This window comes from Dama dama, chromosome 23, assembly GCF_033118175.1.
Source record: "Dama dama isolate Ldn47 chromosome 23, ASM3311817v1, whole genome shotgun sequence".
Lineage (NCBI taxonomy): Eukaryota > Metazoa > Chordata > Mammalia > Artiodactyla > Cervidae > Dama > Dama dama.
Window position 1 is genome coordinate 23,211,847 of NC_083703.1, and position 14,062 is coordinate 23,225,908.

Sequence of the window (14,062 nt, forward strand, 5' to 3'; positions counted from 1 at the left end):
ACTGTGTTAGCTTCTATTTGAAAGTATTATAGCTGCCATTAATTTGATTATTTTATTGACTTGTTTTTCAGCGCTTTGCATCCTGAGGCTTTTCTTTTTCTTTTTTTTTTAGGAGAAAGCTCACTTGAAGATGAATGTACAGATTCCACACGTGGCTGAAACCAATTTCCTCTTTATTTGTTCTCAGAAAAGATGGAAAGCAGCTGGCAGGCTTCTTCCACATGTCCTTAAAGAGCACAACTGAGTCCTAAGAATTCTCTTGCTTCTGAAACCCAGCAGGACTCTGTGAGGCTTCTGGGCAAGGAAGACTTTCTGCGCCCTCCCCACCCCCTGTTTCTTGTCTGTAGGGAATAGGCTTCAGCCTCCATGACCTTCCCTGAGTTTCAAAGGACAGGCTTAAACAGTAGCTAATCAAGGAAGGGAAGGGATTTGGAGATAAGGGAGGAGTAGCCAAGAAACAATAGTGCTGCTCCTTGGGACAGGAGCCTGGTTCTGCCTCAAGAGATAGCAATATCTTGAGCTCTTCTGCAGAACTAGAATCCATAACAACAACAACAAAAAAAATAGAATCCATAACAAATGGAAGATGTTAACTCCTTGATGGAGCATTCTTCATTCCAGAGAGAAGGTTACAGTTTGATAACCTCCTGAGCCACAGAAACTCATCAGGAGACCACCCGAGGCCAGATTAGAGGGGTGCAGACCCTGCACAAACCCTGATCCTTATCAGCAGGCCCGTGCTTGAACCACTGCTGTAAACTCCTCACCAAATCCCTTTGGGTTGGAACACACAGTTTTGAGGCATTAGCCCCTCTGCCCAGTGAAGCGATAAAGCTATTCTTCTCTACTTCACTCAAAACTCTACCTCCAGGATTCCAATTGGCACCGGTGCACAGAGGCTGAGTTTTCAGCATCATTTTCAGGCTAAAGAACCCCAGGCCTAATCCCCTTGTCAGTAACATCAATAAGACCACTTACTGCCACCAGCTATGTGTGAAGCGTGATGCTGTTGTCTCCTAATTTTATAATAGACCCAAGTTCCCGCTGAGTTCTAGTCTCTGCTTCAAAAGCGCAGCCATTTAACTTCTCTTTTCCTGACCAGACTACCTGCCTTGGCTGCAAACCAGGGTTGTAATAAGTATCAGATGAGGACACCCCGTGGGAGGGAGCAGTTCATCATGTAAAGGTTCACTGCTCCTGTTCACTGCTTCTGTTTCTGCCTGGAACTTCTTCCATAAAAATTCCCACGCGGGATTCAGAGGCAGCTGGTACACTGACTAATGCATGCCTGCTGGGCTACCACTATCAGTAACTACCTCTCTGTGCAAACAAGGCAGCCCTCCCACATCAAACAACTTTCCCTCCCAAAAAGCATTATGCTCTCCTGCTCATGATTAAACTTGTCAAACTTTAACTCCAACACTGCCCTTCACACTATTAGCCACACTCGCCCCCACTGGAGCCATCAGCAGGTCCTCCCCAGAGCACCCCTGGGTCACAGTCGCCTAAACATCATCAGTTACTTCCTTCAGCTAGCAAGGGCAAGGGAGGTTAATTTATTTGAACATCAGATGTCCCGGAGAAGTCTAACTGCACTTTAACATGTCTAATCCATACTTCAAATGCTGTAGAATGAGATTCGGGATTCCAAATAACCAATCTGGGGACGTAAAACTCAGATTCAACATTCGCTGTTGTTCAGTTACTAAGTCATGTCCAACTTTTTGTGACCCTATAGACTGTAGCACACCAGGCCTCCCTGTCCCTCACCATCTTCTGGAGTTCATCCAAGTTCATGTCCACTGAGTCGGTAATGCTATCCAACCATCTCTTCCTCTGTTGCCCCTTTCTCCTCTTGCCTTCAATCTTTCTCAGCATCAGGATCTTTTCCAATGAATCAGTTCTTCGCATCAGGTGGCCAAAGTATTGGAGTTTCAGCTTTAGCATCAGTCCTTCCAGTGCATATTCAGGGTTGATTTGCTTTAGGATTGACTGCTTTGATCTCCTTGCAGTCCAAGGGACCCTCAAGAGTTCTCCAGTACCCAAAGCACTGTCTATGTTTGTCATAGCTTTCCTTTCAAGAAGCAAGCATCTTCTAACTTCATTCAACATAATGCTTATTCACCAATGCAGATAAAACAGCCCATAATGCTTATTAAATAGCATCTTTCTCTCCACTGAATCCTGTGGCAGACATTTCATCTGTATTGGATACTTCATCATTACAAGTAGCCTTATAAGATAAAGAGTATTACCCCATCTCTACAGGTAAGGAAACAGAGGCTCAGGGATGCTAAATGTCTTGTCCAGAGTCATGCTGCTCCTTGGAAAAACTGATGTTCAAGTCCAGGAATCCCAATTCACATCCAGACGGCTGCCCACAATGCCACACTTGCCATCAAGAGTCATGTGGAAGAAACATTCACAGCACTCTTCATGGAAAGCCTTACCTTTTTTACATCTGGGAGCTTTTTAGAAGTATCTTGAGATGCTTAAAAAGGAATGTCACTTGCTTGATTTAGCTGAATATCTATTTTCCTGTCACTACTTACCTCATAAGGGTGCAAAACACATGAAGTCCCGACTGCAATGCTTTATAGTGTTCATCTAAAATGACTAAGAGTTATTTCATATTTGGCAGAGATTAGTACATTCTGTCAGCCTGAAAGAATTTTTGGCCAACAGGTTTTATTTGGATCCACAGTTGTTAACTATTAGAGATGTCTGAAGAAACACTCAGATCCGGCTGGTTGAAATATTTAACTAATGGCCAGAGTCGACTGAAACTGAGAATCTCTAGTTCTATCATGCCACTGGCAACCAAAAGCAAAGAAGAATTTTCCTCTCACCATTCAGGACATAGATTTTGGGAAACAGATTAAATCTTTCTGTTCTAAGGTGTGCTAAGTGGATGATACCGTTTTGCAGATTTAGACTTTCCATCCTGTTGAAGGATTTATCATTTATGAGAAAAAGCCCAATGAGTTGTATTACTTAGAAATTTCATTTAACTTCTGGCAACAAAGATCAAAAAGACAATGATTTCTTTTCTTATTTTCATGAAAGAAATCTGGAGGCAGGCAGTTTAGGGCTTGTGTGGCAGTTCTACCATGTCATCAACAGCCCAGGGTCCTTCTATCTTTCCATCAACCATTCCAATGGCTTCCACCGTCAACGTGGTTTCTTGGTCCTTGCTAGCTGCTGGGGCTCCAGCCAGTGTTTCTATATTCCAAGGAAGTAGGAGGAAGGAAGAAGGGCAAAAGAGGACCTAAGAGCTGTCTGTTGCCTCCTTACAAAGCCTTCTCAGACTTACACAAAGCTTCCTATGTTCAAGGGAAGTCATCTTTCTTCTTGTTCTTAGCCAATAAAAACTGAGCTTTCTTACTAAAGAGAAAAAGAGTGAATGGGTATTGAATAGTTAACTAAGTGTCTCTTGCAGTTACCAGAGATAAAAGACTCCCTGTTCATTTGGAACCTTCTTTGGGTGGATTCCAACCATGGATTCATAAGCTTTTAGAAAGATCAGCTAGTCCAACACCTGCCTTTTAAAGTTTAAGAAATGGAGGGCCAGAAAAGTCACTGGACCTGGTGAAGACAGTAAAAGCAGTATGCATTAGAGCTTGGACTAGAAATGAGGCCAGAGATTAGGGTGCCAGAGGTCAGGTACATGGCAAGGGCTCTCTTCCCATACTTCCTTAATGGTCATTCCTCGTTGTAGTATAGGTACAAGGAAAGAGAAATCGTCCTATTTTTATAAATGCATTAATCCCATTTTAGGGGCTCCATCTTCACGACCTTATTTAACTTTAATCACCTCCCAGAGGTCCCACCTCAAAATTCCATCACATGGGGGATTAGGGTTTCTACATACAAATTAGGGGTAGGGGAACTGGACACGAATATTCGGTCCATAGCACCCACTCACCACTAACTGCTCCAGGCTTCTGCCTCAAGGCAGCCCCCTGGGGTTGAGGGCTAGCAGATGGTGTGGAAGGACACTCTAGAAGCCATGCCCCCTGAAATAAGATTGGTTACAAAGAGAAGGGGCGGGGCTGAGCATGCTCAGTGCCTTCCCCCGGGAGAGGACTCTTTTCTCCGCCCCCTGCAAGTACAAGAGGAAGCAAAGCAAGGAATGACCAGAGATTGTCATCTAACAGGCTACTCCAAACGGAGCGTCCTCCACATGAGACTAGAGAAGAAGATCCTCCCCCTCAATGCCTGTGTTTATCTGTATCCTTCATGCTTCCTTCATGGTGTTCTACACAGCTACCCAAGGGCACCCTCCCTGACTTACTGTGAGACCCACCATGCTGTTGAGTGTGAAAGAGTCTGGAAAGTAAGACCCCGAAAGGTTAGGAGACTTGTTCCACGTCACACAGCAAGTTGGGGGCCAGCCCACTTTTGGAGTTTTCTCTACTCTTGGCTGCCTGTCTGACAAAGCAACTGTACACCACCCGGCTAGAGACCTCCTGGAGCACTGGAAGAGCTCGCAAGATGTTGCTGGATTTAGATGGCTGCCCTTGCAGTAAACAAAAGTCTCTGAGGAGACTCTCTCAGGACAGGATACTTTGTGACAATGGCTGGTGAGTTGGAGAATTACCTCAACTGGTCAACAAACATTTTAAGTCACCTTCCGGGTGCCAGACTATTAGTGGGATAACGTGGTTACAACAAACAAACATAGTATTAATAGTTGAAAGTTGTCTGAGCCTAGTGGGTAAGGCAGAGAAGAAGACAGACCCTACTGTGACAAGTGCGATGACAGCTATGCACTAAATTTGGGGGCAGAGGGGACAGGCGTTTGGAGCAGAAAGCAAACAGGGGTGGGAGACCATGTCTCCTTCTGATCATTGCCAAGTCACTCTGAATGACAGGATCACACGATGCAAGGGAGGAATGGAAGGGACAGAAATTTCCTAGGACACGCACAGGTTGATGTGCATCTATTCAGGCCAAGTGTGAAGGGCCCATCAAGGTCTGAGGTTATCAAAGGTCATCTGTCACAATAAGAATAAGAATAAGAATAAACCCATTTGAACATTATTCTTCTGAACCTCCTTTCCACTACTCCTGCTCCTGTGGTAAAGTGTTAATGCTGACATCAAAACAGAGCCATTGGTATGACTAATTCCCCACCGAACAGTTTCTTTTATGTGGATGCCGATGTGCACTTAGCAATGCAGCTTATGTGCTTCCTCAGATGGACTCCTATTTGCTCTCAGCATTTTCATTTACACTTTGTTCATAGCTCTGGCTCCTTTCTGAAGGAGACCGACTGTAAGCTGGAAGTAAATTCAAATCAACTTGGCATGTTTGTGAGCAGCCAACTGAACAGGTTGAATGGGAATCCATGTTGCTTCTTTCTTAGTCTCCACTTGAGATTTCACGTCCTCAGAATGACTTTCTACATGTAGATTTTCAAAAAGTTTAAGCCTCTAATCCTTTTCCAAAAGTTACACCACCCAGAACTTCACAGAAGAAGCTGATTCCTGTCCTGCCTCACCCCTGTAGCAGCCCCCGAGACACCTTCACAGACCCTCACATCCCCCTGGGAGACATGGTGAAAACTGCTGATCTCTGAGTGGTCTGATCAGGGCAGTGATGAGGGTTAGGGTCGGGGCAGGGCCCATGTACATAATGGTCCTCTCAGGGCCTCACTCCTCCCCCAGGCTGTGGGTGTGCCAGCCTCAACTCCCTCCCAAACCTCCAAGTTTCCTGGTTAAGAGCACTAGCTCTGGCCTCCAGACCTGCTGTGGATAAGCCAGTTCCAAATGAAGCCACAGGATCCCACTCATCTGAGATTCCCAAGATCCAAAGACACACTTCCCTTAAAAATAACAAATGCAATGCAACTTTTGTAATTAACTGTTCCCTGTATCATGCAGTTTCCAGGCCTGCTCACTACCTTGAGAATTTTCTCCTGGATAGAATCCAGTTTTCCAGAGTCTAAGAAAAACAGAAATTTAAGAGGACAATTACATTCTCCAGAACTGGAGAGCATAACTATAAAGTTTTTGTGTTTTTTTTTTTTTTCTTTTTGTGAGATAAACACATGAAGACAAAAATATTAGAGGTGGCTTACGCATTTCACATATGTTACATCTTCTAGTCTTTAGGTAACAGCTAGAACAGAGTTAGATCACTAGTAACACAGAAAGTCTCTTTGGTGATTTTTCTGTGTTATAGCACAGCCAAAAAACAGCAACAAAACAGAAAAACAAGATTCAGCCCTGGGGATTTTCTTGGATTCTTCAGGGATCAAACACCTTCTCACTCACAATTCCATCATTCCTAAGAGGTAGCGCGCAACTTCATGATTCAAGGAAGCATTTCCTTCCAGGTGTTGATATTGAAAGAGAGAAGGAAAAAGATAAGTGGGCAGAGCAGGTGCCAGGTCTTAAGGAAGGTTTGTGGACACCAGCACTCAGTTCTTCTACTGGGTCCCATTGGTTAGAACCTTGCCACATGACTGTATCTGAGCACAGAGCCCAGGCAATGAATTCTTTTGTTTGATGGCCATCAGCTCAGCCAGAATTTATTTTATTCTGGAGGAAAGGGGAAAATAGATATTTGGAGATGAATAGCAGGGCCTACCACACAGTCCAACAGCTCTGCACACAGGTGTTAGTAAACTCATGGAGCATATGGGGAAACCAGGGTTCATGATGTTCAAATAACTTGCCTGCAGTCACACATCTAGAACATGCTACATCCACTACCTAAATTAGAAGATTTTATAACAAGACTGTTGTATTTCCCTTCTAAACTCCCATAATAAGAGTAGAATGACATTTATATAAAAACGTGTCCAATTTTCCAGCAGTAGTATCACAGCCTCGGTTTTCAGGATGCTCTGGTGAACTCAAGTAAGTCAACTTTCTCTTCTATTTCTTTTGCCACTGCCACCAGCCTAGTACAAGCACATCGCCCGATTATTGCCACTGCCTGCTAATCAGAACTTCTCCTGTTCTCTGCCACCCCTCCAATTTATTCTCCACACAGCAGAAGGGTGGGCTTTCAAAATCTCAAATGTAATCATTTTATTTCACTGCTTAAAAACCATTAATAACTTCTCATGGTTCTTTGGATAAAGACCCACACCATCCATGAGATTCTAAGGCATTGTGTGCTCCAGCCACCTACCTTCCCAGTTAATTCGCTCACGACTCTCCTGCTTTCCTCTCCAGGCTACTCTGGGCTTCTGTAGACACTCCGTGGGTCCTCCTACCTTGGGGCCTTACACAGGCCATTCCCTCTGTCCTCAGTCTCTTCCCCCTGTATCTTTGTCAAGTCCAAAGTAAGAAATTCTTCATGATTTTGTTAAGATCTATTAAACTTGTAATTAATTATGGAAGAAATAACACATTTATGTCTGATTTTTTCATTCAGGAATAGGGTTCTCCATTTATTCATACTTTTATATCACTTAGCCAAATTCTATAATTTTCTTCTTATAAATCCATTCATTTCTTGTAGAATTATTCTTAGAATTTATGTGCTTTGTGTCTGGAGGCTTTCTTCCCGTGCAGAAGGAGGAGATATCCAGTTTCCTAGTTTTATAGAATCCATAAAGCAGAGACTAAGAAAAGGAGGAGAAAAAAACAGGTCTTTCTACCTATATGTAGGCAATTATTTATAGACTATTGATTATCATTTTCATCAGCCTTGAATTTAATAAAATGAGCACCTTGATCCTGGCATCTAATGTGGTAGGCAGTGCTAGTTTCAGTTTTCTTTTTCATTAGGTGTTCATAGGTCCTTCAGAAAGAATTTGCAAGAGTCAGTGGGGGAATTCACCAAATGTCATTGTGTAGCAAATTTTTTGTTCTTAGGTTGTGAGCACAGTTTTCAAAGTAGTCCCAGCCATCCAAGAGTACTTTTAATTACTCTGTGTATTTTGCCATATTATCCACAGTGATATCGTGACCGATTTTTGTCAAACATTTTCCTAAAACCAAGAAACACTAGGTCTATGTTACTCCCCTGATCGCTCAGATCAGTCAAAAATACTTTCATAAAAGATGAGGTTAGTTTGGCATGAATTGCTACTGGTGACTCCATGTTTTCTAGCAGTCAACACATTCCTTTCAAAGTGTTCATAAGACATCTGCTTTAAATTCATTCTATAATTTGACCAAACGTTTACCAAAGTTAATAGTCTGTAATTCTGGGGGTCCACCCCTTTTCATAACTTATGACATTTACTTGTCATTAGCTTTCTGATTCTTCTCTTGTTGTACATGATTTTTAAAAGATTACCAGTGGTGACTCCCTGATTGCATATTTGAATTCCTCTAGCACCCTGGGAGGAAACTTGGCTGCACCTGAAGACATGAACTTATGACATGAATCAAGGCTTGCTCTCTTATTTCCAGTCATTTGAGACTGCAATTCCTTTATTATATAGGTTGTTCTACTCTGCTAGAAATCAGGGACTCTCCAAAGAACAAGCAGCTGTGGGGATGTTCTTGTCCTTACCAGGAAAATTGTCTTAAACCAGCACAAAAAGCAGTGTTTCCTGACTTGTGATCAATCCCATCCAGGCTCGTGGAGGCATGGTTTACTCTCAGATCTTCATGCTGTCCTTGCTGTTGTTGTTCAGTCACTCAGCTGTGTCCGACTCTTTGTGACCCCATGGACTGCAGCACGCCAGGCTTCCCTGTCCATCATCAACTCCTGGAGCTTGCTGAAACTCATGTCCATCGAGTCTGTGATGCCATCCAACCATCTCATTCTCTGTCATCCCCTTCTCCTGCCTGCAGTCTTTCCCAGCATCAGGGTCTTTTCTAATGGGTCAGCTCTTCACATCAGGTGGCCAAAGTATTGGAGCTTTAGCTTCAGAATCAGTCCTTCCAATGAATGTTCAGGACTGATTTCCTTTAGGATTGACTGGTTTGATCTCCTTGCTGTCCAAGGGACTCTCAAGAGTCTTCTCCAACACCACAGTTCAGAAGCATCAGTTCTTTGGCACTCAGTTTTCTTTATGGTCCAGCTCTCACATCCATATATGACTACTTGAAAAACCATAGTTTTGACTAGATGGACCTTTGTCAGCAAAGTAATGGCTCTGCTTTTTAATAAGCTGTCTAGGTTGGCCATAACTTTTCTTCCAAGGAGCAAGCATCTTTTAATTTCATGGCTACAGCCACCATCTGCAGTGATTTTGGAGCCCAAGAAAATTAAGTCTGTCACTGTTTCCATTGTTTCCCCGTCTATTTGCTGTTCCTGGTTTCTCAATTTCTGAGCTTTGTTACCTCCTGTTTCCTCTCATTGAAAACCCCATGCACTATGCCCATTTTGATATTTGGATATCTGGCTCATTGATATTTTGTCCCTAAGGCTTGAATTGGGCCTGCATGAGGACCTGAGGACACACAGGCCTGCTCTGTTGTTTCTAGATGAACAGTCAGTTCCTGAGTCTCTGTGCCACTCCCCCTCTGCCCTGCCTTCCCTCATGACCAGTACTGGTTCACTATATTTTCTCCCCATGAATTCATAAACACTGTGCACCAGGGTCTTGGGTATCTTCCCCCAGGCTCTATTAGTATTAGTACGAATTTGTCAAACTAGAATGCACTGCAGCACAAACTATTGACCCCACGGCTATACAGCATCCTATTTCCTTACTACTACCCCCTCCCTGATCAATTCAATTCTTGTCAGAAAACCCTGGGTAGCTTCTTTGCACCCACATGAACTGGACCTGGACACAGGTAGAAAGTTAGTAAATGCTTATTGAAGTGATTTAAGTAACAATGATCCATTTACATTCACTTTGTGAAAGTTTTGCAGCTGCCCGTTTTCACAAACCAGGTTGATCCTTCCAAAACCACATCGGAAGCACAAGAGACCCATCCCACATCTATCCCTGATCTATAGTGAGACACAGCCCTGTCTTCTGCTGGCCTCATGCAACTGCCCAAGCCCCTTAAACTGGATGTAATTCAGGCCTGGAACATCCTAGGCATCCTCAGGGCCCTTTGGCTCAGGCACATTATCCTCATGCCCAGGACCTCTCTGAGCCCCAGGAAGGGACACACAGACAGAGGTCACACCACTGCTCTCCAGGTATCATGCAGGATATTTACTTGTTGTGAGTTCAAAGATGACAAACAAAGGTACCAGAAGCAAGCCAACCTCCAAGATCCATGAGCAAACATGGAGGCTGAGATATTCCTGTCCAGCCCCACAGGACTGCTAAACTCTGGTATACCAGACACACATTTCGTTCCTACACACAGGCTTCTTGTGGGGACCAGGTTGTGCCTTGGCTTATGAGCCCCTGCCTCCATCTTCCCACCTCATCCTCAGATCAGCCAAATGATCTTTAAGCATCACCAGCAAGTTCTGTGTCAATGTAGTAACTACGGATAATCAGGAGGATGCTAATTGTATCATGACTTGTCCATCTTTACTTGCCAATAAGGATTCGAGTGGTATGAAGAATTAAATTATTTCTACATAAAATAATTTTATGACATCTATGTAATAAGTTTATGAAAAATAATTTCCTATCATACTGATTATACACATATTCAATTTTAGCCTAATCTATTGTAGCAAAAGGTATTCAGAAATAGTACACAGCTGCCCTCTTGTGTCACTTTCATATAATTAAATCTATTAGTGTTTAAATGCCAGGATTCAATTAGCTATGCATTTTTAAAGGTCACCACGTACCACTATTCTACTTTTGAAATTAATAACCTAAATGTTAATTTTCAAAGTACAGTACGTAAAACTATGCCAGATATTTCTATCAACTAAACAACTTATTGGCATAAACATCTAAATATTTAAAAAGTAATATACTCACTCTGTCCAGGTTCTCTTGTAACCCAATACTGGAAGTCTTTACATGCATTTGTATTTTCTTATTATACTTAATTAGTGCTCAATTAATATTTAATCTGCTCTCGCTGTGTGTATGGATTTGCACTAATGTTTTGCTACTGGCCAGTCAATGGCCACCTATAAGATGAGATGGAAACCAGTTCTATTTTAGAACGACTGACAAGGGCATCTCCCAGAGAAGACCACTATGGTCTCTGTTGCCATTCACTAAGCAGCTAGTATGAGCTAAGTCTGTGCTAAGTTCTTCACAACCGGGATATGAAGAACCTGCATGAAATGAACCCTTATCTCTGTTAAACAGATCAGGAAACTCAGGTGCAGGTATCAGGTAGTGCCTTCCAAGAAGCTTAAGGTGGTGTCATTCTTCAGCCTGTAACTCTGTCAGCCCAGACGACTGCTCTTTTCTTTGGCATCCCTCCATCATAATAAGCCATCTCTGTGAGTTCATGGTCTGCCAGCCATACAACCTCCTGAAAACAATCTGATTAAAGTGAGAGGAGGCTTAGACAATAAAGACATGTTTATCATCAGTGTTGACAAAAATGGATGCTCTGTTTCTTTATTAAGTTGTGTTTCCTTACTAAGTACTATATACTTCTAGCTCTGAATAATGTTTTCTATATTAAGCAAGAATGAATATAAAAAGTGGAAAACAAGCCACGTTGTTACAGGACAGTTAGAAAGTGGGCTTTTGCACAGGTCAACACTGAATTGGTGGCTACACACAATAACCAGGTAGAGAGAAGATCCAAGGGTGATGCGGGAGGACTGACCAGCTGTGAGGTCTCAGTCCTTAACCTCCTGGGAGATGGAGCTTCTAGAACTTTTTATGAAAGAGAGACAGAAATGAGATGCAGTTAAGCAAACATAAACTGAGGTCTAGCGTTCTGTGACGATAACCAGGCATGCAAGGAGGTGGGAAAGGGAAATTCTAGTTTAGACTTCAGTTCAGTTCAGTCGCTCAGTCGTGTCTGACTCTTTGTGACCCTGTGAATTGCAGCACACCAGGCCTCCCTGTCCATCACCAACTCCCGGTGTCCATCAAAGTCATGTCCATTGAGTCGGTGATGCCATCCAGCCATCTTATCCTCTGTCCTCCCCTTCTCCTCCTGCCCCCAATCCCTCCCAGCATCAGGGACTTTTCCAATGACTCAAGAGAAGACTTAGGGGTGAGGAAAGGGTGAGGGAAGTGGGATGTAGGGCACAGAGGAGCCTGTACCTCCACATTGTATCAGTATAGAAACCCAGCTCCTCCGGTGGAGCAGCGGAGCAGGAGGCGAGCTCCCTCCAGAGAGGGCTTCAAGTGAGATTGATCCCGCTACATGGACTCTATCCAGGAGAGAAGGGAGAGGTGGGACATCATCCCTCTGCAGAGTGTAATTTAGCAACAGGGATTTGGGGCCTATCGCGGTGAATTTCTTGGCTCAAGATCACTGCCAAGGGTTGAAGTCAGAACAGGAAGGGCCCAAGGGCACAGCCACACTGCAGCGCTGAGCTTCCTGAGGGCATGTGGGGCAACAGGAAAACCAGGAGAGTTGAAATCCCAAGTCCTGGGCTCCTGTCTTAGTCTATAACTAACTTGCTGTAACTTTGGGTCAGTAGGCTCACCTTTATCCTTCCTAGTTTCTTTATCTTTCACATATCTTCCTTGGGCACAGTCCTTCTATTTTTGAAGTTTTCTAAACTCAATCTCTTCCAAGATACACCTGTTTGTGTCTGGCTGCCCACAAGTATGGATATTTTTTCTTTCTTATTATGGGTTGAACTTTGTCTCCTCAAAATTTATATGTTGAATCCCTAACCCCCCGGTAACTCAAAACTGTGACTGTATTTAGATACAAGGTCTTTAAAGAGTAAGTAATTTAAAATGAGGTGATGAGGATGGGCCCTAATCCAGTATGACTGGCATCCTTACAAGAAGAGGAAATTTGCACAAAGACCCAGAGGGAAGAGCATGTGAGGACACAAGGAGAAGAGAGACACCTGCAGGCCAAGGAGAGAAGCCTCTGAAGAAACCAGTCCTGCTCAGACTTGGATCTGGGACTTCCAGTCTCCAGAAAATAAATTTTTTGATGTTTAAGTGACCCAGTCCCCAAAGAATTGATGCTTTCGAACTGTGGTGCTGGAGAAGGCTCTTGAGAGCCCCTTAAACTTCAAGGAGATCAAACCAGTAGATCCTAAAAGAAATCAACCCTGAATATGCATTGGAAGGACTGATGCTGAAGCTGAAGTTTCAGGTACTTTGGCCATCTGATGAGAAGAGCCAACTCATTGAAAAAGATCCTGATGCTGGGAAAGATTGAGGGCAGGAGGAGAAGAGGGCAGCAGAGGACGAGGTAGTTAGATAGCATCACTGACTCAGTGGACATGAATATGAGCAAACTCTGGGAGATAGTGAAGGACAGGGAAGCCTGATGTGCTGCAGTCCATTGGGTCGCAAAGAGTAGGACATGACTTAGAGAATGAATAACAACTGCTTTGTTATGGCAGCCTTCGCAGACTAATGTGATTCTATACTCTTTTCCTAGTCATCCATTCTACTTTATTCCCAACTTCTTCTCCGCATTTTCTTACTTCCACTCCGGCAAAATCCTGTCTGTCTCTCTGCTCTGTACTGTGAGGTTTTAACATGCTGCAACTGCATATGTAAAAATAATGGCATAAACACACACCAGACATAAAACAGTTTCTGTAACCAAAAGGGATACTCACAACAATTAAAACAAACAATAGCATTCAATGTCAGAAAGGACTTGATGCAACAAACTCACAAACTGGCAGTATAAATTAGAAGAAATTTCTGGGTGGCAATTTGGCCACATATACCAAATTGAAAATAAAAAAACCCAAAGCAACAGCAAGGAATGAACTGCAAACAGCCAGTAAGCATGTGAAGAAAATGTTCAACCTCACTAGCAATCACAGAAATAAAAGATATAAAAGAGGAACAATCTATTGATACTAGGTATCTAAATTGTAAATTGTGCTAAATGACAAGTTAATAACAGTATTTATTAAAAGCCTTCAAATCATACAATCCTTTTGTCCCAGCAATTCCATTTTGATGGGATTTACCCTAAAGGATATAATAATGGAAATAATAAAATGAAAATATTCACTGCATTATTTTTAAAGGGAAACAATGTAAATGTCCAGTAAGAGGGCTAAATAATTTATACATATGATGGAATATTTTCCAAAAATTATT